Source organism: Schistocerca gregaria, chromosome 4, assembly GCF_023897955.1.
Source record: "Schistocerca gregaria isolate iqSchGreg1 chromosome 4, iqSchGreg1.2, whole genome shotgun sequence".
Lineage (NCBI taxonomy): Eukaryota > Metazoa > Arthropoda > Insecta > Orthoptera > Acrididae > Schistocerca > Schistocerca gregaria.
In genome coordinates this window covers 251,908,616-251,935,535 of record NC_064923.1, presented here as the reverse complement: position 1 = coordinate 251,935,535, position 26,920 = coordinate 251,908,616, and the positions used below count along the sequence as shown (strand labels likewise).

Sequence of the window (26,920 nt, the reverse complement as noted above, 5' to 3'; positions counted from 1 at the left end):
TCGCAGGAGTTCCAGATGAACATTATTAATATCATAATACGTTACTAACAGCATAATGCCTGTGTATGCCCAATAACTAGAGGCACCTGTTTCTGGTGAAAATTTTTGTCAGATTTAGTCATTTAAAAAAAAGTTATTGCTGTAATTTTCTCACTATTTTTTAATCATTTCGCGCAAGGATTTTGCTAAATATTATTTCCACTTTCAGCAAAAAGAAAAAAAGAAACTAAAGTAAAAATCATTTATAGCATTTTTAGAGGTGGGGCAAATGGTTATTTTGGAGTAACTGTTATCATGGTTACAGTTATTCTTTTATAACAGCTGTTTTTAACAGTTATAAATAACAAAGTAGGTGGAATCCATTAGTTTAGTTATCAGTGAATTATAACGGCAAGTAGTGCAAAGTGGCAAGAATGACGTATGAATCGTGTGATAACCTTAGCTAATTAACTGATTGGTATATTTCAGTTTGTGTTTGGATGGTTATTGGTGTTTCATATTGTATGTGGGTTATTGGTCACTATTAGTAATATTATTCTCGCAGCTGTAAGTGAAAAGTATGTGGAACTTTGCCGCAGCACTGTTTAAGTGAAATATTAAAAATGTCCTTTTTCAAGTATGAGCTAATACGTAAACTGAAGCCTGTAGGTAAAATTCGAAGCTTAATTTCTTGTACTGTGCACTTAATAGAATAAGTGTGCAGCCTTGTAATACAACATGAAAATATACATAACTTGATAGATTCTTTTACTTTTATACAAGATAGTCCATTTGAGGAAAGTGAGAGTATGCTAATCCAAGTTTTAGGTGAGATTTGGAAAACTGCTTGGTTTCTTCAGCTACCATGAAGGTTTTAAGTTTTTGGAGTGAGAATGACTAAATTACATTTCTCGAAGCCATCAGTTTGTTGTGTATTCTTACGCTTGGCATTATTGTACACAGAATTCCAGTGGATGATTGGTTGTGTTGACCTCGTAATGGTAACAGATTTAAGTGACTCACATGTTGTTATGATACCATTTTTCCTCTGTTTAACTATTTCTTCTTTGGGTATCCAGATTGTGAGAGTCAGAATTAATAATATTGATGTTGGAAATATGCATTTGCATTAAGTTTTCAGAAATTTCTCAATAACAAAATTTCCTGTCATGAGAAATACTTTACCCGTCAATTCCATGTTTTGCTTTTTCCCCCCCTTCTGTCTCACATGTTGTCGTCGTTGTCGTTGTCGTTGTCGTCGTCGCCGCCGCCGCCGCCGCCGCCGCCGCCACCGCCGCCGCCGCCTTCAGTCCTGAGACGGGTTTGATACAGCTCTCCATGCTACTCTATCCTGTGCAAGCTTCATCATCTCCCAGTATCTACTGCAGCCTACATCCTTCTGAATCTACTTAGTGTATTTATCTCTTGGTCTCCCTCTATGATTCTTACCCTCCACCCTACCCTCCAGTACTAAATTGGTGATCCCTTGATGCCTCAGAACATGTCCTACCAACCAATCCATTCTTCTAGTTAAGTTGTGCCACAAGCTCCTCTTCTTCCCAATTCTGTTCAATACCTCCTCATTAGTTATGTGATCTACCCATCTAATCTTCAGCATTCTTCTGTAGCACCACATTTCGAAAGCTTCTATTCTCTTCTTGTCCAAACTATTTATTGTCCATGTTTCACTTCCATACATGGCTACACTCCATACAAATACTTTCAGAAACGACTTCCTGACACTTAAATCTATACTCGATGTTAACAAATTTCTCTTCTTCAGAAACGCTTTCCTTGCCATTGCCAGTCTACATTTTATATCCTCTCTACTTTGACCATCATCAGTTATTTTGCTCCCCAAATAGCAAAACTACTTTACTACTTTAAGTGTCTCATTTCCTAATCTAATTCCCTCAGCATCACCCGACTTAATTCGACTACATTCCATTATCCTTGTTTTGCTTTTGTTGATGTTCATCTTATACCCTCCTTTCAAGACACTGTCCATTCTGTTCGACTGCTCTTTCAAGTCCTTTGCTGTCTCTGACAGAATTACAATGTCATCTGCGAACCTCAAAGTTTTTATTTCTTCTCCATGGATTTTAATACCTACTCCGAACTTTTCTTTTGTTTCCTTTACTGCTTGCTCAATATACAGATTGAATAGCATTGGGGAGAGGCTACAACCCTGTCTCACTCCCTTCCCAACCACTGGTTCCCTTTCATGTCTCTCGACTCTTATAACTGCCATCTGGTTTCTCTACAAATAGCTCCCTGTATTTTACCCCTGCCACCCTCAGAGTTTGAAAGAGAATATTCCAGTCAACATTGTCAAAAACTTTATCTAAGTCTACAAATGCTAGAAATGTAGGCATGTCTTTCCTTAATCTTTCTTCTAAGATAAGTCGTAGGGTCAGTATTGCCTCTCGTGTTCCAATATTTTTACGGAATCCAAATTGATCTTCACAGAGGTCGGCTTCTACCAGTTTTTACATTTGTCTGTAAAGAATTTGTCTTAGTATCTTGCACCAGTGGCTTATTAAACTGATAGTTCAGTAATTTTCACAGCTGTCAACACCTGCTTTCTTTGGGATTGGAGTTGTTATATTCTTCTTGAAGTCTGAGGGTATTTCGCCTGCCTCATACATCTTGCTCACCAGATGCTAGAGTTTTGTTAGGCCTGTCTCTCCCAAGGCCGTCAGTAGTTCTAATGGAATGTTATCTACTCCCGGGGTCTTTTTTTGACTCAGGTCTTTCAGTGCTCTGTCGAACTCTTCACGCAGTATAGTATCTCCCATTTCATCTCCATCTACACCCTCTTCCATTTCCATAATATTGTCCTCAAGAACATCGACCCTGTTTAAACCCTCTATATACTCCTTCCACCTTTCTGCTTTCCTTTCTTTGCTTAGAACTGGGTTTTCATCTGAGCTCTTGATATTCATACAAGTGGTTCTCTTTTCTCCAAAGGTTTCTTTAATTTTCCTGTAGGCAGTATCTATCTTACCCTTGTGAAAAAGCCTCTACATCCTTACATTTGTCCTTTATCCATCCCTGTTTAGCCATTTTGCACTTCATGTCGATCTCATTTTGGAGACGTTTGTATTCCTTTTGTAATGGTTCAGGTTGAAGTTGTTGATTATGAACGTATCTCTGCCTACGTAGAGCAACACCTTCAACCCATTACATGCAGTCTCCCATCCTTCATCAAAGACACCAACCACTTCCTCGAACGCCTGGAATCCTTACCCAGTCTGTTACCCCCGGAAACCATCCTTGTAACCATTGATGCCACTTCCTTATACACAAATATTCCGCACGTCCAGGGCCTCGCTGCGATGGAGCACTTCCTTTCACACCGATCACTTGCCATCCTACCTAAAACCTCTTTCCTTAGCCAGCTTCATCCTGACCCACAACTTCTTCACTTTTGAAGGCCAGACATACCAACAATTAAAGGGAACAACCATGGGTACCAGGATGGCCCCCTCATACGCCAACCTATTCATGGGTCGCTTAGAGGAAGCCTTCCTGGTTACCCAGGCCTGCCAACCCAAAGTTTGGTACAGATTTATTGATGACATCTTCATGATCTGGACACACAGTGAAGAAGAACTCCAGAATTCCCTTTCCAACCTCAACTCCTTTGGCTCCATCAGATTCATCTGGTCCTACTCCAAATCCCATGCCACTTTTTTTGACGTTGACCTCCATCTGTCCAATGACCAGCTTCGCATGTCCGTCCACATCAAACCCACCAACAAGCAACAGTACCTCCATTATGACAGCTGCCACCCATTCCACATCAAACGGTCCCTTCCCTACAGCCTAGGTATTCGTGGCAAAAGAATCTGCGCCAATCTGGAATCCCGGAACCATTAAGCCAACAACCTGAAAACAGCTTTCGCATCCTGCCCTTAACCTCCCGACCTGGTACAAAAGCAAATAACCGGAGCCACTTCCTCATCCCCTCAAACCCAAAACCTCCCACAGAAGAACCACAAAAGTGCCCCACTTGTGACAGGATACTTTACGGGACTGGATCAGACTCTGAATGTGGCTCTCCAGCAGGGATACGACTTCCTAAAATGTGTGTGCGTGTGTGCGTGCGTGTGTGCGTGTTTGCGTGCGTGCGTGCGCGCGAGTGTATACCTGTCCTTTTTCCCCCGTAAGGTAAGTCTTTCTGCTTCCGGGATTGGAATGACTCCTTACCCTCTCCCTTAAAACCCACATCCTTTCGTCTTTCCCTCTCCTTCCCTCTTTCCTGAAGAAGCAACCATTGGTTGCGAAAGCTAGAAATCTTGTGTGTGTGTTTTATTGTGCCTGTCTACCAACGCTTTCCCACTTGGTATATATATATATATATATATATATATATATATATATATATATATATATATATATATATATATATATATATTAAAACAAAGATTCCAAGACTTACCAAGCGGGAAAGTGCCGGTAGACAGGCACAATAAAATAACACACAAACACACACACAAGATTTCTAGCTTTCGCAGCCGACGGTTGCTTCTTCAGGAAAGAGGGAAGGAGAGGGAAAGATGAAAGGATGTGGGTTTTAAGGGAGAGGGTAAGGAGTCATTCCAATCCCGGGAGCGGAAAGATTTACCTTAGGGGTAAAAAAGGACAGGTGTACACTTGCGCGCGCGCGCGCGCGCACACACACACAAACACACATATCCATCAGCACATACACAGACACAAGCAGACATTTGTAAAGGCAAAGAGTTCGGGCAGAGATGTTAATCGAGGCAGAAGTACAGAGGCAAAGAAGTTGTTGAAAGACAGGTGAGGTATGAGCGGCGGCAACTTGAAATTAGCGTATGTTGAGACCTGGCGGATAACGAGAAGAGAGGATATACTGAAGGGCAAGTTCCCATCTCGAGAGTTGTAACAGGTTGGTGTTAGTGGGAAGTATCCAGATAACCCGGACGGTGTAACACTGTGCCAAGATGTACCGGCTGTGCACCAAGGAATGTTTAGCCACAGGGTGATCCTCTTTACCAACAAACACTGTCTGCCTGTGTCCATTCATGCGAATGGACAGTTTGTTGCTGGTCATTCCCACATAGAAAGCGTCACAGTGTAGGCAGGTCAGTTGGTAAATCACGTGGGTGCTTTCACACGTGGCTCTGCCTTTGATCGTGTACACCTTCCGAGTTACAGGACTGGAGTAGGTTGTGGTGGTGGTGGGAGGGTGCATAGGACAGGTTTTACACTGGGGGCGGTTACAAGGGTAGGAGCCAGAGGGTAAGGAAGGTGGTTTGTGGATTTCATAGGGATGAACCAAGAGGTTACGAAGGTTAGGTGGACGGCTGAAAGACACTCTTGGTGGAGTGGAGAGGATTTCATGAAGGATGGATCTCATTTCGGGGCAGGATTTTAGGAAGTCGTATCCCTGTTGGAGAGCCACAATCAGAGTCTGATCCAGTCCCGGGAAGTATCCTGTCACAAGTGGGGCACTTTTGGGTTTCTTCTGTGAGAGGTTCTGGGTTTGAGGGGATGAAGAAGCGCTCTGGTTATTTGCTTCTGTACCAGGTCGGGAGGGTAGTTGCGGGATGCGAAAGCTGTTTTCAGGTTGTTGGTGTAAGGGTTCAAGGATTCAGGACTGGAGCAGATTCGTTTGCCACGAAGGCCTAGGCTGCAGGGAAGGGACCGTTTGATATGGAATGGGTGGCAGCTGTCATAATGGAGGTACTGTTGCTTGCTTGTTGGTTGGTTTGATGAAGATGGATGTGTGAAGCTGGCCATTGGACAGATGAAGGTCAATGTCAAGGAAAGTGGCATGGGATTTGGAGTAGGACCAGGTGAATCTGATGGAACCAAAAGAGTTGAGGTTGGAGAGGAAATTCTGGAGTTGTTCTTCAGTGTGAGTCCAGATCATGAAGATGTCATCAATAAATCTGTACCAAACTTTGGGTTCGCAGGCTTGGGTAACCAAGAAGGCTTCCTCTAAGCGACCCATAAATAGGTTGGCATACGAGTGGGCCATCCTGGTACCCATGGCTGTTCCCTTTAATTGTTGGTACGTCTGGCCTTCAAAAGTGAAGAAGTTGTGGGCCAGGATGAAGCTGGCTAAGGTGATGAGGAAAAAGGTTTTAGGTAGGGTGGCAGGTGATCGGCGTGAAAGGAAGTGCTCCATTGCAGCGAGGCCCTCGACGTGCAGCATATTTGTGTATAGGGAAGTGGCATCAATGGTTACAAGGATGGTTTCTGGGGGTAACAGATTGGGTAAGGATTCCAGGCGTGCGAGAAAGTGGTTGGTGTCTTTGATGAAGGATGGGAGACTGCATGTAATGGGTTGAAGGTGTTGATCTACGTAGGCAGAGATACGTTCTGTGGGGGCTTGGTAACCAGCTACAATGGGGCGGCCGGGATGTTTCGGTTTGTGAATTTCAGGAAGTAGGTAGAAGGTAGGAGTGCGAGGTGTCGGTGGGGCCAGGAGTTTGATGGAGTCAGGTGAAAGGTTTTGTAGGGGGCCTAAGGTTCCGTGGATTCCTTGAAGCTCTGCCTGGACATCAGGAATGGGATTACCTTGGCAAACTTCGTATGTGGAGTTGTCTGAAAGCTGACGCAGTCCCTCAGCCACATAGTCCCGACGATAAAGTACCACGGTCGTGGAACCCTTGTCAGCCGGAAGAATGATGATGGATCGGTCAGCTTTCAGATCACGGATAGCCTGGGCTTCGGCTGTGGTGATGTTGGGAGTAGGATTAAGGTTTTTCAAGAAAGATTGAGAGGCAGGGCTGGAAGTGAGAAATTCCTGGAAGGTTTGGAGAGGGTGATTTTGAGGAAGAGGTGGGTCCCGCTGTGTTGGAGGACGGAACTGTTGCAGGCAGGGTTCTATTTGGATAGTGTCTTGGGGAGTTGGATCATTAGTAGTGGGATCAGGATTATTTTTCTTCGTGGCAAAGTGATATTTCCAGCAGAGACTACGAGTGTAGGACAGTAAATATTTGACAAGGGCAGTTTGGTTGAACCTGGGAGTGGGGCTGAAGGTGAGGCCTTTGGATAGGACAGAGGTTTCGGATTGGGAGAGGGGTTTGGAGGAAAGGTTAACTACTGAATTGGGGCGTTGTGGTTCCAGATTGTGTTGACTAGAATTTTGAGGTGTTGGGGGGAGTGGAGCTGGAAGTGGGAGATTGAGTAGATGGGAGAGACTGGGTCTGTGTGCAATGAGAGGAGGTTGAGGTTTGTTTGAAAGGTTGTGGAGGGTGAGTGAGTTGCCTTTGCAGAGGTGGGAAACCAGGAGATTGGATAGTTTTTTGAGGTGGAGGGTGGCTTGCTGTTCTAATTTCCGGTTGGCCTGTAGGAGGATGCTATGAACAGCCGGTGTGGATGTGGGAGAGGAAAGATTGTGGACTTTGATTTGGGATAGGAGTTGATGGGTGTGTTCATTGGCTGAGTTGATGTATAGGTGAAGGATTAGGCGGGTGAGGGCTATGGATTGTGCAGTTTGGAACTGGTATAAGGACTGATGGAAAGAAGGATTGCAGCCAGAGATGGGAACTTTAAGTGTGAGGCCTTTGGGGGTAATGCCAAATGTCAGACAAGCCTGAGTATATAAAATATGGGAGCATAATCTGGCTAGGGTGAAGGCATGTTTGCGGAGGGAATGTAAATAAAATTTAATGGGGTCGTTGTAGGGATGTTGTGAGGTTGACATGGTATTAGAAGGTGGAAAGGGTAATATGAGGTTAAAGTGAAAATAAATAGAAATATATATAGGGAGAGATAAAGGTGTGCAAAAAGTCAAAAAAGTGTTGGTTTGAGATGAGCTATGTTGATCCTGTGCTGAACTTAGGTTGGTGAACAACTATGGGTGCAAAGGTTAGGTAGTTGTGTTGTCTCCAAAACACGTTAAAGGAGGGGGAAATTAAGGAAAATTTTGAAAAAAAATTCGAAATTACTTTTTTCGAAAAAACATTTGAAAAAAAAAATTCGGAAAAAATGCGTGTAAATATATTCAAAGGACTGGTTATGTACTGGCAGGTTATGAAAATGAGGCTAACAATTGTTTGACGAAGAAATAATAACGTTTAAACCTGTGGCAAGCTGCTAATAAATGATCGGTCATGTGGGAAAAACGGGAATGGAAATAAAACGAAAGTTGTTGGAAATAACTGAGATGGTTGTTTAATGGGTGAAAGAAACTGAAGCTGTGAAATAGTAATCACGAGTTTACACGAAATGTTTGTAAACTTGGAACAGTGGACTTTATAGCAGCGGTAATTTTGAAAGCTTTAAAGTTTTTAGGTTTGGAAGTAAATTACGTATTATTGAGTATAATTAGGCAGGATAAAATGTATGGTAGATTCCTTTCACGCCGATCCACGGAACCTTAGGCCCCCTACAAAACCTTTCACCTGACTCCATCAAACTCCTGGCCCCACTGACACCTCGCACTCCTACCTTCTACCAACTTCCTAAAATTCACAAACCGAAACATCCCGGCCGCCCCATTGTAGCTGGTTACCAAGCCCCCACAGAACGTATCTCTGCCTACGTAGATCAACACCTTCAACCCATTACATGCAGTCTCCCATCCTTCATCAAAGACACCAACCACTTTCTCGCACGCCTGGAATCCTTACCCAATCTGTTACCCCCAGAAACCATCCTTGTAGCCATTGATGCCACTTCCCTATACACAAATATGCTGCACGTCGAGGGCCTCGCTGCAATGGAGCACTTCCTTTCACGCCGATCACCTGCCACCCTACCTAAAACCTTTTTTCTCATCACCTTAGCCAGCTTCATCCTGGCCCACAACTTCTTCACTTTTGAAGGCCAGACGTACCAACAATTAAAGGGAACAGCCATGGGTACCAGGATGGCCCACTCGTATGCCAACCTATTTATGGGTCGCTTAGAGGAAGCCTTCTTGGTTACCCAAGCCTGCGAACCCAAAGTTTGGTACAGATTTATTGATGACATCTTCATGATCTGGACTCACACTGAAGAACAACTCCAGAATTTCCTCTCCAACCTCAACTCCTTTGGTTCCATCAGATTCACCTGGTCGTACTCAAAATCCCATGCCACTTTCCTTGACATTGACCTTCATCTGTCCAATGGCCAGCTTCACACATCCATCCTCATCAAACCAACCAACAAGCAACAGTACCTCCATTATGACAGCTGCCACCCATTCCATATCAAACGGTCCCTTCCCTACAGCCTAGGCCTTCGTGGCAAACGAATCTGCTCCAGTCCTGAATCCTTGAACCATTACACCAACAACCTGAAAACAGCTTTCGCATCCCGCAACTACCCTCCCGACCTGGTACAGAAGCAAAATAACCAGAGCCACTTCTTCATCCCCTCAAACCCAGAACCTCCCACAGAAGAACCACAAAAGTGCCCCACTTGTGACAGGATACTTCCCGGGACTGGATCAGACTCTGAATGTGGCTCTCCAGCAGGGATACGACTTCCTAAAATCCTGCCCCGAAATGAGATCCATCCTTCATGAAATCCTCCCCACTCCACCAAGAGTGTCTTTCCGCCGTCCACCTAACCTTCGTAACCTCTTGGTTCATCCCTATGAAATCCACAAACCACCTTCCTTACCCTCTGGCTCCTACCCTTGTAACCGCCCCCAGTGTAAAACCTGTCCTATGCACCCTCCCACCACCACCACAACCTACTCCAGTCCTGTAACTCGGAAGGTGTACACGATCAAAGGCAGAGCCACGTGTGAAAGCACCCACGTGATTTACCAACTGACCTGCCTACACTGTGACGCTTTCTATGTGGGAATGGCCAGCAACAAACTGTCCATTCGCATGAATGGACACAGGCAGACAGTGTTTGTTGGTAAAGAGGATCACCCTGTGGCTAAACATTCCTTGGTGCACAGCCGGTACATCTTGGCACAGTGTTACACCGTCCGGGTTATCTGGATACTTCCCACTAACACCAACCTGTTACAACTCTCGAGATGGGAACTTGCCCTTCAGTATATCCTCTCTTCTCGTTATCCGCCAGGTCTCAACATACGCTAATTTCAAGTTGCCGCCGCTCATACCTCACCTGTCTTTCAACAACTTCTTTGCCTCTGTACTTCTGCCTCGACTGACATCTCTGCCCGAACTCTTTGCCTTTACAAATGTCTGCTTGTGTCTGTGTATGTGCTGATGGATATGTGTGTGTGTGTGTGTGCGCAAGTGTACACCTGTCCTTTTTTCCCCCTAGGGTAAGTCTTTCCTCTCCATGGATTGGAATGACTCCTTACTCTCTCCCTTAAAACCTACATCCTTTCGTCTTTCCCTCTCCTTCCCTCTTTCCTGAAGAAGCAACCATCGGTTGCGAAAGCTAGAAATCTTGTGTGTGTGTGTGTGTGTGTGTGTTATTTTATTGTGCCTGTCTACTGGCGCTTTCCCGCTTGGTAAGTCTTGGAATCTTTGTTTTAATATATTTTTCCCATGTGGAAGTTTCTTTCTATTATATAAAAAACAAAGATTCCAAGACTTACCAAGCGGGAAAGCGCCGGTAGACAGTCACAATAAAATAACACACAAACACACACACAAGATTTCTAGCTTTCGCAACCGATGGTTGCTTCTTCAGGAAAGAGGGAAGGAGAGGGAAAGATGAAAGGATGTAGGTTTTAAGGGAGAGGATAAGGAGTCATTCCAATCCAGGGAGCGGAAAGACTTACCCTAGGGGGAAAAAAGGACAGGTGTACACTCGCGCACACACATCTTGGAATCCCGCTTGGTAAGTCTTGGAATCTTTGTTTTTAATATATTTTTCCCATGTGGAAGTTTCTTTCTATATTGCTAGTGCTTCTATTCTAGTGGCAGCAACACAGAGAAAAACAAGAACATAAAATGAAAGTCAGTAACCTCCAATGCAACCAGAAGCCGGAAAGAGAGTGACACCTGTTCTGGAACTATAAGAAATGTAGAGAATAGAATTCCATTATTTGTCAACTCTCGGGAACCCCCGATGACAAGCGGTTATTTCCGTACCAGTACGTAAATATTTAGTTTGCTCCAGTGACTATCCTCTCTGGCAATATCACCAAGTTCTACAACCTTTAACTGTAGTCAGGAACACAGTTACCAACTTCCAGGTTACATATAGGGGTATCCCGTTAACTGCCAGGTAACAAGAACTGTGAGTGAATACGATAACTGCCAGAGAAAAACACTGAACTCTGACAGTTATCTCCATAGTTGCTCGAATTCCTTGTGCTAACTATTTGTACCACGCGCCCAAACTAAATTGACACACAGAGCAGTGGCTCAAGGGAATGGGCGTACATGTGCAATGTATTTACACTTGCTTTTGTCAGCCACCGCTCTAACATTAACTTTATTTAATGGCTTGTGTTGAAAGTAGGGAGAGTGCACGAAATAGTACACCGTTCTATCAACTGATGGCGTGCAGTCTCGCAGTTATTTCCATGGCATACAGAACTCCTCCCAGATGGTCTGTCCCTCTGCACCATAGCCAGAGCTCAGATGAGTTGACGCAAAAGCGTAGTATGATCTTCGGTAAACATATGGTGCGAGATGTCAGTTATTGAAGTAACTTGTAGTATTAGATGAGCAGTTATCACAGTAACTGCTACTACTCAATAACCAGATATTTCTATCAGTTTTGTTATTTTTTGGCACCTCTAGCATTTTTGCAGTGAAACTACTTTTATTTTTATGTAAATTCAAAAAGCATGAAAATTATAAGTCTGACAAAAATGTATACATCATAGCGTAAATGTTTAGAAAGCATTTATTCTGACACATTAATATGTGGTGTCTAGCCTATGTACATAATCTACAAATCAGTCTGACAAAGACATGGATACCATGACTCTCATATTACTGGGAGTCAGAACTGTTCTCATGTCAAACGTTGTATGAAAGTATATTGAAAATGTCCTCTCACTATCAACATTACTGACTGGGATCCACAAATCCTTCACTGCAGCTTCCACAAAACACCCATAGTCTGATTTCAGGGAAAGAAGAATAGAAATTACATCTATTTCTTTACCTCCTTTGCAAGAACTGGCAAATAAAACACTAAAAACTGTATATGGCTCAAGATACACTGATATTGAAAGTTCTTGTAGAATGGGAATTTTCTTCATTAGCCGAAAGATTTCAACACTAACTAAATCACCTTTCATTATGTTTCTTGGATAAAATCGTTCACTGATGGAAGAAATGACCATCGTTCTTGTGTCACACTCTGTTAAGTGGTTCAGTTTATTATACTTGCTCTACCTACAGGTTGGAACAGCAATGTTAAATGTACTTGCATTTGCTTCAGCAGTTTATGAGGTTGTCTTGGATTGGGTTGGGGGAGATGCATCCTCTTGTAGTTGAAAGCTCTTTGAAAGGCCACTAAGCATAGATTGTAGAACATGAATTAACTGTACCTAGGAGCACTCTGATGTCAGCAGCAAATTGCAACATTTCGAGCAATGCTTAACAAGAAAATAGGTAGGCACTGATTTCTTGTTTTACTTCATTAGAGGTCAAAGCTTTAAAAAAGTTTCCAGCAACACATTCTCTGCAACAGGTTCAACGAATTCTACTATATCAGTGAGAGATTCTCCAAGCTACTCAATACTTTCAAACCCTGAGTTCCAGCTTGTGGTAGCAGGAAAAGGGAAAAGTTTAGTTTTTGTGGGTTGATCTTCATATTTCTGATTTAAGAATTGAATGTACACACACTTCCTGTTTTGGTATTAAGGAAGGTGTGTTTTGCCTTCAACGACACAATGGTTAAAATCACCAAGTTATGCACTCCACCACTCCCTGTGTACTAACTTTTCTGAAACTAGAACTCTAATTGCATTTATACACTTGCCCACATAATGGGCTGAATCGGAAGTTATAGAAACTACATGTCAGTACTGAATTTCAAGTTTCTGAATTACAATCATAATTGCTTGCGAACATTCCTTTGCATTTGCAGTAACTTTCACTCCCCCCTGCAAACATCATCTGAACTGCATCATCACCACAGTACTTTTGTCAGAACTGTGAACACACACTATTGTGTCCATCATTTCATCACAAAGATTAGAAATTCATCTTCAACAGCTTCTTTTAATCTTTGCTCCTCCTCCTCCTCGAGAGTACAGAAAGCATATTTAGTTGAGGTGCTGAGAACCATAAGGGCCTTAAGCACACCATTGTCAAGCACACATGTAAGTGAATGTTAGAGAAACCAGTAAATCAGGTTTTTGCGAATGTTCATATACACAATGTGGGCCTACAACACAGATAAACCTGGCTCACAGATGTGATCAACAGATCTCAGAAGCTTGAACAAATGTTACAAACCTGCAATTGAGAATGGTGTGCTTTAGGCCCTTATGGTTCTCATTGCCTCAATTCAATTCTAATTCCCATGTAAGTGTAGCAAGTGATAATATGGAAAAAAAAGGTATTCTGTTGTGGGGCTACTTATTGGCAACATAGCAACTGCACAGCATTTGTGGGTTGCTGTGCCTAACTCGCAAGCGCGCGCACGCGCACACACACACACACACACACACACACACACACACACACACGGGGTTGCCAGCTTTCATACGTCATCCCAAAACTTCATGCTGTATACATTATAAAATCCTTACTACTGACGGTTTGGTTAGATTGAGTGTGTTGCTCTATTTTTAAGTTTGAAAATTCTTGCCACGTGACAGTAGGCAGCACTGACAAGTCCGAATTTTGCTGATTCACAAGGTCTTGATCTCATTCTTGCTGTAAAAGTAAGAATAGTTTTTAGGATGAGACAGTGGTTTCTAGGCAAGCATTGAACAATTATCTTCCTCCAAACTACGTTTCATTACAGGCAACCATATCTGGCTACTTTTAATAACAGTTGGAAAATTGCTGCTCTAAAGCCCGGCAATCAAACTGACATCAGTATAAATAAAACAGAAAGAAACTTCCACATGGGAAAAATATATTAAAAACAAAGATTCCAAGACTTACCAAGCGGGAAAGCGCCGGCAGACAGGCACATGAACAAAACACACAAACACACACACAGAATTACAAGCTTTCGCAACTGGCAGTTGCTTCGTCAGGAAAGAGGGAAGGTGAGGGAAAAATGAAAGGATGTGGGTTTTAAGGGAGAGGGTAAGGAGTCATTCCAATCCCGGGAGCGGAAAGACTTCCCTTAGGGGAAAAAAAGGGACAGGTGTACACTCGCACACACACACACACACACACACACATATCCATCCGCACATACACAGACACGAGCAGACATATTTAAAGGCAAAGAGTTGAGGGCAGAGATGTCATTCGAGGCGGAAGTACAGAGGCAAAGAAGTTGTTGAAAGACAGGTGAGGTATGAGCGGCGGCAACTTGAAATTAGCGGAGGTTGAGGCCTGGCGGATATCGAGAAGAGAGGATATACTGAAGGGCGAGTTCCCATCTCCGGAGTTCGGATAGGTTGGTGTTGGTGGGAAGTATCCAGATAACTCGGACGGTGTAACACTGTGCCAAGATGTGCTGGCCGTGCATCAAGGCATGTTTAGCCACAGGATGATCCTCATTACCAACAAACACTGTCTGCCTGTGTCCATTCATGCGAATGGACAGTTTGTTGCTGGTCATTCCCACATAGAAAGCATCACAGTGCAGGCAGGTCAGTTGGTAAATCACGTGGGTGCTTTCACATGTGGCTCTCCCTTTGATCGTGTACACCTTCCGGGTTACAGGACTGGAGTAGGTGGTGGTGGGAGGGTGCATAGGACAGGTTTTGCACCGGGGGCGGTTGCAAGGGTAGGAGCCAGAGGGTAGGGGAGGTGGTTTGGGGATTTCATAGGGATGAACCAAGAGGTTACGAAGGTTAGGTGGACGGCGGAAAGACACTCTTGGTGGAGTGGGGAGGATTTCATGAAGGATGGATCTCATTTCGGGGCAGGATTTTAGGAAGTCGTATCCCTGCTGGAGAGCCACATTCAAGGTCTGATCCAGTCCCGGGAAGTATTCTGTTACAAGTGGGGCACTTTTGGGGTTCTTCTGTGAGAGGTTCTGGGTTTGAGGGGATGAGGAAGTGGCTCTGGTTATCTGCTTCTGTACCAGGTTGGGAGGGTAGTTGCGGGATGCGAAAGCTGTTTTCAGGTTGTTGGTGTAATGGTCGAGGGATTCAGGACTGGAGCAGATTCGTTTGCCACGAAGGCCTAGGCTGTAGGGAAGGGACCGTTTGATATGGAATGGGTGGCAGCTGTCATAATGGAGGTACTGTTGCTTGTTGGTGGGTTTGATGTGGACGGATGTGTGCAGCTGGCCATTGGACAGATGGAGGTCAACATCTAGGAAAGTGGCATGGGATTTGGAGTAGGACCAGGTGAATCTGATGGAACCAAAGGAGTTGAGGTTGGAGAGGAAATTCTGGAGTTGTTCTTCACTGTGAGTCCAGATCATGAAGATGTCATCAATAAATCTGTACCAAACTTTGGGTTGGCAGGCTTGGGTAACCAAAAAGGCTTCCTCTAAGCGACCCATAAATAGGTTGGCATACGAGGGGGCCATCCTGGTGCCCATGGCTGTTCCCTTTAATTGTTGGTATGTCTGGCCTTCAAAAGTGAAGAAGTTGTGGGTCAGGATGAAGCTGGCTAAGGTGACGAGGAAAGAGGTTTTAGGTAGGGTGGCAGGTGATCGGCGTGAAAGGAAGTGCTCCATTGCAGCGAGGCCCTGGACGTGCGGGATATTTGTGTATAGGGAAGTGGCATCAATGGTTACCAGGATGGTTTCTGGGGGTAACAGACTGGGTACGGATTCCAGGCGTTCGAGAAAGTGGTTGGTGTCTTTGATGAAGGATGGGAGACTGCATGTAATGGGTTGAAGGTGTTGATCTACGTAGGCAGAGATACGTTCTGTGGGGGCTTGGTAACCAGCTACAATGGGGCGGCCAGGATGTTTGGGTTTGTGAATTTTAGGAAGTAGGTAGAAGGTAGGAGTGCGAGGTGACGGTGGGGTGAGGAGTTTGATGGAATCAGGTGAAAGGTTTTGTAGGGGGCCTAAGGTTCTGAGGATTCCTTGAAGCTCCGCCTGGACATCAGGAATGGGATTACTTCGGCAAACTTTGTATGTAGAGTTGTCTGAAAGCTGACGCAATCCCTCAGCCACATACTCCCGGCGATCAAGTACCACAGTCGTGGAACCCTTGTCAGCCGGAAGAATGATGATGGATCGGTCAGCTTTCAGATCACGGATAGCCTGGGATTCGGCTGTGGTGATGTTGGGAGTAGGATTAAGGTTTTTCAAGAAAGATTGAGAGGCAAGGCTGGAAGTGAGAAATTCCTGGAAGGTTTGGAGAGGGTGATTTTGAGGAAGAGGAGGTGGGTCCCGCTGTGATGGAGGACGGAACTGTTGCAGGCAGGGTTCAATTTTGATAGTGTCTTGGGGAGTTGGATCATTAGGAGTGGGATCAGGATTGTTTTTCTTCGTGGCAAAGTGATATTTCCAGCAGAGACTACGAGTGTAGGACAGTAAATCCTTGACAAGGGCAGTTTGGTTGAACCTGGGAGTGGGGCTGAAGGTGAGGCCTTTGGATAGGACAGAGGTTTCGGATTGGGAGAGGGGTTTGGAGGAAAGGTTAACTACTGAATTGGGGTGTTGTGGTTCCAGATTGTGTTGACTAGAATTTTGAGGTGTTGGGGGGAGTGGAGCTGGAAGTGGGAGATTGAGTAGATGGGAGAGACTGGGTCTGTGTGCAATGAGAGGAGGTTGAGGTTTGTTGGAAAGGTTGTGGAGGGTGAGTGAGTTGCCTTTCCGGAGGTGGGAAACCAGGAGATTGGATAGTTTTTTGAGGTGGAGGGTGGCATGTTGTTCTAATTTGCGGTTGGCCTGTAGGAGGATGCTATGTACAGCCGGTGTGGATGTGGGAGAGGAAAGATTGAGGACTTTGATTTGGGATAGGAGTTGACGGGTGTGTTCATTGGCCGAGTCGATGTATAGGTGAAGGATTAGGCGGGTGAGGGCTATGGATTGTGCTGTTTGGAACTGGTATAAGGACTGATGGAAAGAAGGATTGCAGCCAGAGATGGGAACTTTAAGTGTGAGGCCTTTGGGAGTAATGCCAAATGTCAGACAAGCCTGAGTAAATAAAATATGGGAGCGTAATCTGGCTAGGGTGAAGGCATGTTTGCGGAGGGAATGTAAATAAAATTTAATGGGGTCGTTGTAGGGATGTTGTGAGGTTGACATGGTATTGGTAGGTGGAAAGGGTAATATGAGGTTAAAGTGAAAGTAAAGAGAGATTTATATAGGGAGAGATAAAGGTGTGAAAAAAGTCGAAAGAGTGTTGGTTGAGATGAGCTATGTTGGTCATGTGCTGAACTTAGGTTGGTGAACAACAATGGGTGCAAAGGTTGGGTAGTTATGTTGTCTCCAGATCACGTTAAAGGGTGGGGAAATTCAAGAAAATTTCGAGAAATTCAAGAAAATTTCGACAAAAAAAAAAAAAAAATTTTTTTCGAAAAAAGTTTCGAAAAAATAATTTGCGAAAAAATAAAATTCGAAAAAAATTTTCGAATAAAATCTCGAAGAATATGTGTGTAAATGTATTCAAAGGACTGGTTATGTACTGGCAGGTTATGATAATGAGGCTAACAATTGTTTGATGAAGAAATAATAACGTGTAAACCTGTGGGAATCTGCTAAAAAATGATCGGTTTTGTGGGAAAAACGGGAATGGAAATAAAACGAAAGTTGTTGGAAAAAAAAACTGAGATGGTTGTGTAATGGGTGAAAGGAACTGAAGCTGTGAAATAGTATTCACAAGTTTACACGAAATGTTTGTAAACTTGGAACAATGGATTTTATAGCAGCGGTTATGTTGAAAGCGTTGAAAATTTTAGGTTATGGTTTGGAAGTAAATTACGTATTATTGAGTATAAGTAGGCAGGATAAAATGTATGGTAGATTACGGAAAAATGGAAGATGAATACAAAGTGAAACTTCTTGTACAAACGAAAAGAGAAAGTCAGACGATAGAGAAGATTTCGAAATGCAACAGAGACAATAACAAACGTAATTGTTGGGTTCAAATTAATGACGATGTAAATAAAACAGAAAGAAACTTCCACATGGGAAAAATATATTAAAAACAAAGATTCCAAGACTTACCAAGCGGGAAAGCGCCGGCAGACAGGCACATGAACAAAACACACAAACACACACACAGAATTACAAGCTTTCGCAACTGGCAGTTGCTTCGTCAGGAAAGAGGGAAGGAGAGGGAAAAATGAAAGGATGTGGGTTTTAAGGGAGAGGGTAAGGAGTCATTCCAATCCCGGGAGCGGAAAGACTTCCCTTAGGGGAAAAAAAGGACAGGTGTACACTCGCACACACACACACACACACACATATCCATCCGCACATACACAGACACGAGCAGACATATTTAAAGGCAAAGAGTTGAGGGCAGAGATGTCATTCGAGGCGGAAGTACAGAGGCAAAGAAGTTGTTGAAAGACAGGTGAGGTATGAGCGGCGGCAACTTGAAATTAGCGGAGGTTGAGGCCTGGCGGATATCGAGAAGAGAGGATATACTGAAGGGCGAGTTCCCATCTCCGGAGTTCGGATAGGTTGGTGTTGGTGGGAAGTATCCAGATAACTCGGACGGTGTAACACTGTGCCAAGATGTGCTGGCCGTGCATCAAGGCATGTTTAGCCACAGGATGATCCTCATTACCAACAAACACTGTCTGCCTGTGTCCATTCATGCGAATGGACAGTTTGTTGCTGGTCATTCCCACATAGAAAGCATCACAGTGCAGGCAGGTCAGTTGGTAAATCACGTGGGTGCTTTCACATGTGGCTCTCCCTTTGATCGTGTACACCTTCCGGGTTACAGGACTGGAGTAGGTGGTGGTGGGAGGGTGCATAGGACAGGTTTTGCACCGGGGGCGGTTGCAAGGGTAGGAGCCAGAGGGTAGGGGAGGTGGTTTGGGGATTTCATAGGGATGAACCAAGAGGTTACGAAGGTTAGGTGGACGGCGGAAAGACACTCTTGGTGGAGTGGGGAGGATTTCATGAAGGATGGATCTCATTTCGGGGCAGGATTTTAGGAAGTCGTATCCCTGCTGGAGAGCCACATTCAAGGTCTGATCCAGTCCCGGGAAGTATTCTGTTACAAGTGGGGCACTTTTGGGGTTCTTCTGTGAGAGGTTCTGGGTTTGAGGGGATGAGGAAGTGGCTCTGGTTATCTGCTTCTGTACCAGGTTGGGAGGGTAGTTGCGGGATGCGAAAGCTGTTTTCAGGTTGTTGGTGTAATGGTCGAGGGATTCAGGACTGGAGCAGATTCGTTTGCCACGAAGGCCTAGGCTGTAGGGAAGGGACCGTTTGATATGGAATGGGTGGCAGCTGTCATAATGGAGGTACTGTTGCTTGTTGGTGGGTTTGATGTGGACGGATGTGTGCAGCTGGCCATTGGACAGATGGAGGTCAACATCTAGGAAAGTGGCATGGGATTTGGAGTAGGACCAGGTGAATCTGATGGAACCAAAGGAGTTGAGGTTGGAGAGGAAATTCTGGAGTTGTTCTTCACTGTGAGTCCAGATCATGAAGATGTCATCAATAAATCTGTACCAAACTTTGGGTTGGCAGGCTTGGGTAACCAAAAAGGCTTCCTCTAAGCGACCCATAAATAGGTTGGCATACGAGGGGGCCATCCTGGTGCCCATGGCTGTTCCCTTTAATTGTTGGTATGTCTGGCCTTCAAAAGTGAAGAAGTTGTGGGTCAGGATGAAGCTGGCTAAGGTGACGAGGAAAGAGGTTTTAGGTAGGGTGGCAGGTGATCGGCGTGAAAGGAAGTGCTCCATTGCAGCGAGGCCCTGGACGTGCGGGATATTTGTGTATAGGGAAGTGGCATCAATGGTTACCAGGATGGTTTCTGGGGGTAACAGACTGGGTACGGATTCCAGGCGTTCGAGAAAGTGGTTGGTGTCTTTGATGAAGGATGGGAGACTGCATGTAATGGGTTGAAGGTGTTGATCTACGTAGGCAGAGATACGTTCTGTGGGGGCTTGGTAACCAGCTACAATGGGGCGGCCAGGATGTTTGGGTTTGTGAATTTTAGGAAGTAGGTAGAAGGTAGGAGTGCGAGGTGACGGTGGGGTGAGGAGTTTGATGGAATCAGGTGAAAGGTTTTGTAGGGGGCCTAAGGTTCTGAGGATTCCTTGAAGCTCCGCCTGGACATCAGGAATGGGATTACTTCGGCAAACTTTGTATGTAGAGTTGTCTGAAAGCTGACGCAATCCCTCAGCCACATACTCCCGGCGATCAAGTACCACAGTCGTGGAACCCTTGTCAGCCGGAAGAATGATGATGGATCGGTCAGCTTTCAGATCACGGATAGCCTGGGATTCGGCTGTGGTGATGTTGGGAGTAGGATTAAGGTTTTTCAAGAAAGATTGAGAGGCAAGGCTGGAAGTGAGAAATTCCTGGAAGGTTTGGAGAGGGTGATTTTGAGGAAGAGGAGGTGGGTCCCGCTGTGATGGAGGACGGAACTGTTGCAGGCAGGGTTCAATTTTGATAGTGTCTTGGGGAGTTGGATCATTAGGAGTGGGATCAGGATTGTTTTTCTTCGTGGCAAAGTGATATTTCCAGCAGAGACTACGAGTGTAGGACAGTAAATCCTTGACAAGGGCAGTTTGGTTGAACCTGGGAGTGGGGCTGAAGGTGAGGCCTTTGGATAGGACAGAGGTTTCGGATTGGGAGAGGGGTTTGGAGGAAAGGTTAACTACTGAATTGGGGTGTTGTGGTTCCAGATTGTGTTGACTAGAATTTTGAGGTGTTGGGGGGAGTGGAGCTGGAAGTGGGAGATTGAGTAGATGGGAGAGACTGGGTCTGTGTGCAATGAGAGGAGGTTGAGGTTTGTTGGAAAGGTTGTGGAGGGTGAGTGAGTTGCCTTTCCGGAGGTGGGAAACCAGGAGATTGGATAGTTTTTTGAGGTGGAGGGTGGCATGTTGTTCTAATTTGCGGTTGGCCTGTAGGAGGATGCTATGTACAGCCGGTGTGGATGTGGGAGAGGAAAGATTGAGGACTTTGATTTGGGATAGGAGTTGACGGGTGTGTTCATTGGCCGAGTCGATGTATAGGTGAAGGATTAGGCGGGTGAGGGCTATGGATTGTGCTGTTTGGAACTGGTATAAGGACTGATGGAAAGAAGGATTGCAGCCAGAGATGGGAACTTTAAGTGTGAGGCCTTTGGGAGTAATGCCAAATGTCAGACAAGCCTGAGTAAATAAAATATGGGAGCGTAATCTGGCTAGGGTGAAGGCATGTTTGCGGAGGGAATGTAAATAAAATTTAATGGGGTCGTTGTAGGGATGTTGTGAGGTTGACATGGTATTGGTAGGTGGAAAGGGTAATATGAGGTTAAAGTGAAAGTAAAGAGAGATTTATATAGGGAGAGATAAAGGTGTGAAAAAAGTCGAAAGAGTGTTGGTTGAGATGAGCTATGTTGGTCATGTGCTGAACTTAGGTTGGTGAACAACAATGGGTGCAAAGGTTGGGTAGTTATGTTGTCTCCAGATCACGTTAAAGGGTGGGGAAATTCAAGAAAATTTCGAGAAATTCAAGAAAATTTCGACAAAAAAAAAAAAAAAAAAATTTTTTTCGAAAAAAGTTTCGAAAAAATAATTTGCGAAAAAATAAAATTCGAAAAAAATTTTCGAATAAAATCTCGAAGAATATGTGTGTAAATGTATTCAAAGGACTGGTTATGTACTGGCAGGTTATGATAATGAGGCTAACAATTGTTTGATGAAGAAATAATAACGTGTAAACCTGTGGGAATCTGCTAAAAAATGATCGGTTTTGTGGGAAAAACGGGAATGGAAATAAAACGAAAGTTGTTGGAAAAAAAACTGAGATGGTTGTGTAATGGGTGAAAGGAACTGAAGCTGTGAAATAGTATTCACAAGTTTACACGAAATGTTTGTAAACTTGGAACAATGGATTTTATAGCAGCGGTTATGTTGAAAGCGTTGAAAATTTTAGGTTATGGTTTGGAAGTAAATTACGTATTATTGAGTATAAGTAGGCAGGATAAAATGTATGGTAGATTACGGAAAAATGGAAGATGAATACAAAGTGAAACTTCTTGTACAAACGAAAAGAGAAAGTCAGACGATAGAGAAGATTTCGAAATGCAACAGAGACAATAACAAACGTAATTGTTGGGTTCAAATTAATGACGATGTAAATAAAACAGAAAGAAACTTCCACATGGGAAAAATATATTAAAAACAAAGATTCCAAGACTTACCAAGCGGGAAAGCGCCGGCAGACAGGCACATGAACAAAACACACAAACACACACACAGAATTACAAGCTTTCGCAACTGGCAGTTGCTTCGTCAGGAAAGAGGGAAGGAGAGGGAAAAATGAAAGGATGTGGGTTTTAAGGGAGAGGGTAAGGAGTCATTCCAATCCCGGGAGCGGAAAGACTTCCCTTAGGGGAAAAAAAGGACAGGTGTACACTCGCACACACACACACACACACACACACATATCCATCCGCACATACACAGACACGAGCAGACATATTTAAAGGCAAAGAGTTGAGGGCAGAGATGTCATTCGAGGCGGAAGTACAGAGGCAAAGAAGTTGTTGAAAGACAGGTGAGGTATGAGCGGCGGCAACTTGAAATTAGCGGAGGTTGAGGCCTGGCGGATATCGAGAAGAGAGGATATACTGAAGGGCGAGTTCCCATCTCCGGAGTTCGGATAGGTTGGTGTTGGTGGGAAGTATCCAGATAACTCGGACGGTGTAACACTGTGCCAAGATGTGCTGGCCGTGCATCAAGGCATGTTTAGCCACAGGATGATCCTCATTACCAACAAACACTGTCTGCCTGTGTCCATTCATGCGAATGGACAGTTTGTTGCTGGTCATTCCCACATAGAAAGCATCACAGTGCAGGCAGGTCAGTTGGTAAATCACGTGGGTGCTTTCACATGTGGCTCTCCCTTTGATCGTGTACACCTTCCGGGTTACAGGACTGGAGTAGGTGGTGGTGGGAGGGTGCATAGGACAGGTTTTGCACCGGGGGCGGTTGCAAGGGTAGGAGCCAGAGGGTAGGGGAGGTGGTTTGGGGATTTCATAGGGATGAACCAAGAGGTTACGAAGGTTAGGTGGACGGCGGAAAGACACTCTTGGTGGAGTGGGGAGGATTTCATGAAGGATGGATCTCATTTCGGGGCAGGATTTTAGGAAGTCGTATCCCTGCTGGAGAGCCACATTCAAGGTCTGATCCAGTCCCGGGAAGTATTCTGTTACAAGTGGGGCACTTTTGGGGTTCTTCTGTGAGAGGTTCTGGGTTTGAGGGGATGAGGAAGTGGCTCTGGTTATCTGCTTCTGTACCAGGTTGGGAGGGTAGTTGCGGGATGCGAAAGCTGTTTTCAGGTTGTTGGTGTAATGGTCGAGGGATTCAGGACTGGAGCAGATTCGTTTGCCACGAAGGCCTAGGCTGTAGGGAAGGGACCGTTTGATATGGAATGGGTGGCAGCTGTCATAATGGAGGTACTGTTGCTTGTTGGTGGGTTTGATGTGGACGGATGTGTGCAGCTGGCCATTGGACAGATGGAGGTCAACATCTAGGAAAGTGGCATGGGATTTGGAGTAGGACCAGGTGAATCTGATGGAACCAAAGGAGTTGAGGTTGGAGAGGAAATTCTGGAGTTGTTCTTCACTGTGAGTCCAGATCATGAAGATGTCATCAATAAATCTGTACCAAACTTTGGGTTGGCAGGCTTGGGTAACCAAAAAGGCTTCCTCTAAGCGACCCATAAATAGGTTGGCATACGAGGGGGCCATCCTGGTGCCCATGGCTGTTCCCTTTAATTGTTGGTATGTCTGGCCTTCAAAAGTGAAGAAGTTGTGGGTCAGGATGAAGCTGGCTAAGGTGACGAGGAAAGAGGTTTTAGGTAGGGTGGCAGGTGATCGGCGTGAAAGGAGGTGCTCCATTGCAGCGAGGCCCTGGACGTGCGGGATATTTGTGTATAGGGAAGTGGCATCAATGGTTACCAGGATGGTTTCTGGGGGTAACAGACTGGGTACGGATTCCAGGCGTTCGAGAAAGTGGTTGGTGTCTTTGATGAAGGATGGGGGACTGCATGTAATGGGTTGAAGGTGTTGATCTACGTAGGCAGAGATACGTTCTGTGGGGGCTTGGTAACCAGCTACAATGGGGCGGCCAGGATGTTTGGGTTTGTGAATTTTAGGAAGTAGGTAGAAGGTAGGAGTGCGAGGTGACGGTGGGGTGAGGAGTTTGATGGAATCAGGTGAAAGGTTTTGTAGGGGGCCTAAGGTTCTGAGGATTCCTTGAAGCTCCGCCTGGACATCAGGAATGGGATTACTTCGGCAAACTTTGTATGTAGAGTTGTCTGAAAGCTGACGCAATCCCTCAGCCACATACTCCCGGCGATCAAGTACCACAGTCGTGGAACCCTTGTCAGCCGGAAGAATGATGATGGATCGGTCAGCTTTCAGATCACGGATAGCCTGGGATTCGGCTGTGGTGATGTTGGGAGTAGGATTAAGGTTTTTCAAGAAAGATTGAGAGGCAAGGCTGGAAGTGAGAAATTCCTGGAAGGTTTGGAGAGGGTGATTTTGAGGAAGAGGAGGTGGGTCCCGCTGTGATGGAGGACGGAACTGTTGCAGGCAGGGTTCAATTTTGATAGTGTCTTGGGGAGTTGGATCATTAGGAGTGGGATCAGGATTGTTTTTCTTCGTGGCAAAGTGATATTTCCAGCAGAGACTACGAGTGTAGGACAGTAAATCCTTGACAAGGGCAGTTTGGTTGAACCTGGGAGTGGGGCTGAAGGTGAGGCCTTTGGATAGGACAGAGGTTTCGGATTGGGAGAGGGGTTTGGAGGAAAGGTTAACTACTGAATTGGGGTGTTGTGGTTCCAGATTGTGTTGACTAGAATTTTGAGGTGTTGGGGGGAGTGGAGCTGGAAGTGGGAGATTGAGTAGATGGGAGAGACTGGGTCTGTGTGCAATGAGAGGAGGTTGAGGTTTGTTGGAAAGGTTGTGGAGGGTGAGTGAGTTGCCTTTCCGGAGGTGGGAAACCAGGAGATTGGATAGTTTTTTGAGGTGGAGGGTGGCATGTTGTTCTAATTTGCGGTTGGCCTGTAGGAGGATGCTATGTACAGCCGGTGTGGATGTGGGAGAGGAAAGATTGAGGACTTTGATTTGGGATAGGAGTTGACGGGTGTGTTCATTGGCCGAGTCGATGTATAGGTGAAGGATTAGGCGGGTGAGGGCTATGGATTGTGCTGTTTGGAACTGGTATAAGGACTGATGGAAAGAAGGATTGCAGCCAGAGATGGGAACTTTAAGTGTGAGGCCTTTGGGAGTAATGCCAAATGTCAGACAAGCCTGAGTAAATAAAATATGGGAGCGTAATCTGGCTAGGGTGAAGGCATGTTTGCGGAGGGAATGTAAATAAAATTTAATGGGGTCGTTGTAGGGATGTTGTGAGGTTGACATGGTATTGGTAGGTGGAAAGGGTAATATGAGGTTAAAGTGAAAGTAAAGAGAGATTTATATAGGGAGAGATAAAGGTGTGAAAAAAGTCGAAAGAGTGTTGGTTGAGATGAGCTATGTTGGTCATGTGCTGAACTTAGGTTGGTGAACAACAATGGGTGCAAAGGTTGGGTAGTTATGTTGTCTCCAGATCACGTTAAAGGGTGGGGAAATTCAAGAAAATTTCGAGAAATTCAAGAAAATTTCGACAAAAAAAAAAAAAAAAATTTTTTTCGAAAAAAGTTTCGAAAAAATAATTTGCGAAAAAATAAAATTCGAAAAAAATTTTCGAATAAAATCTCGAAGAATATGTGTGTAAATGTATTCAAAGGACTGGTTATGTACTGGCAGGTTATGATAATGAGGCTAACAATTGTTTGATGAAGAAATAATAACGTGTAAACCTGTGGGAATCTGCTAAAAAATGATCGGTTTTGTGGGAAAAACGGGAATGGAAATAAAACGAAAGTTGTTGGAAAAAAAACTGAGATGGTTGTGTAATGGGTGAAAGGAACTGAAGCTGTGAAATAGTATTCACAAGTTTACACGAAATGTTTGTAAACTTGGAACAATGGATTTTATAGCAGCGGTTATGTTGAAAGCGTTGAAAATTTTAGGTTATGGTTTGGAAGTAAATTACGTATTATTGAGTATAAGTAGGCAGGATAAAATGTATGGTAGATTACGGAAAAATGGAAGATGAATACAAAGTGAAACTTCTTGTACAAACGAAAAGAGAAAGTCAGACGATAGAGAAGATTTCGAAATGCAACAGAGACAATAACAAACGTAATTGTTGGGTTCAAATTAATGACGATGTAAATAAAACAGAAAGAAACTTCCACATGGGAAAAATATATTAAAAACAAAGATTCCAAGACTTACCAAGCGGGAAAGCGCCGGCAGACAGGCACATGAACAAAACACACAAACACACACACAGAATTACAAGCTTTCGCAACTGGCAGTTGCTTCGTCAGGAAAGAGGGAAGGAGAGGGAAAAATGAAAGGATGTGGGTTTTAAGGGAGAGGGTAAGGAGTCATTCCAATCCCGGGAGCGGAAAGACTTCCCTTAGGGGAAAAAAAGGACAGGTGTACACTCGCACACACACACACACACACACACATATCCATCCGCACATACACAGACACGAGCAGACATATTTAAAGGCAAAGAGTTGAGGGCAGAGATGTCATTCGAGGCGGAAGTACAGAGGCAAAGAAGTTGTTGAAAGACAGGTGAGGTATGAGCGGCGGCAACTTGAAATTAGCGGAGGTTGAGGCCTGGCGGATATCGAGAAGAGAGGATATACTGAAGGGCGAGTTCCCATCTCCGGAGTTCGGATAGGTTGGTGTTGGTGGGAAGTATCCAGATAACTCGGACGGTGTAACACTGTG

At 44.6% G+C, this 26,920-nt stretch overlaps 1 protein-coding gene across 1 annotated transcript in view; it reads left to right on the top strand.

Moving 5' to 3' along the window:
* The window catches only part of LOC126365921 (phosphatidylserine lipase ABHD16A), a 202,930-nt gene that overhangs the window by 81,486 nt on the left and 94,524 nt on the right, over window positions 1-26,920 (top strand). The window lies entirely within an intron of this gene.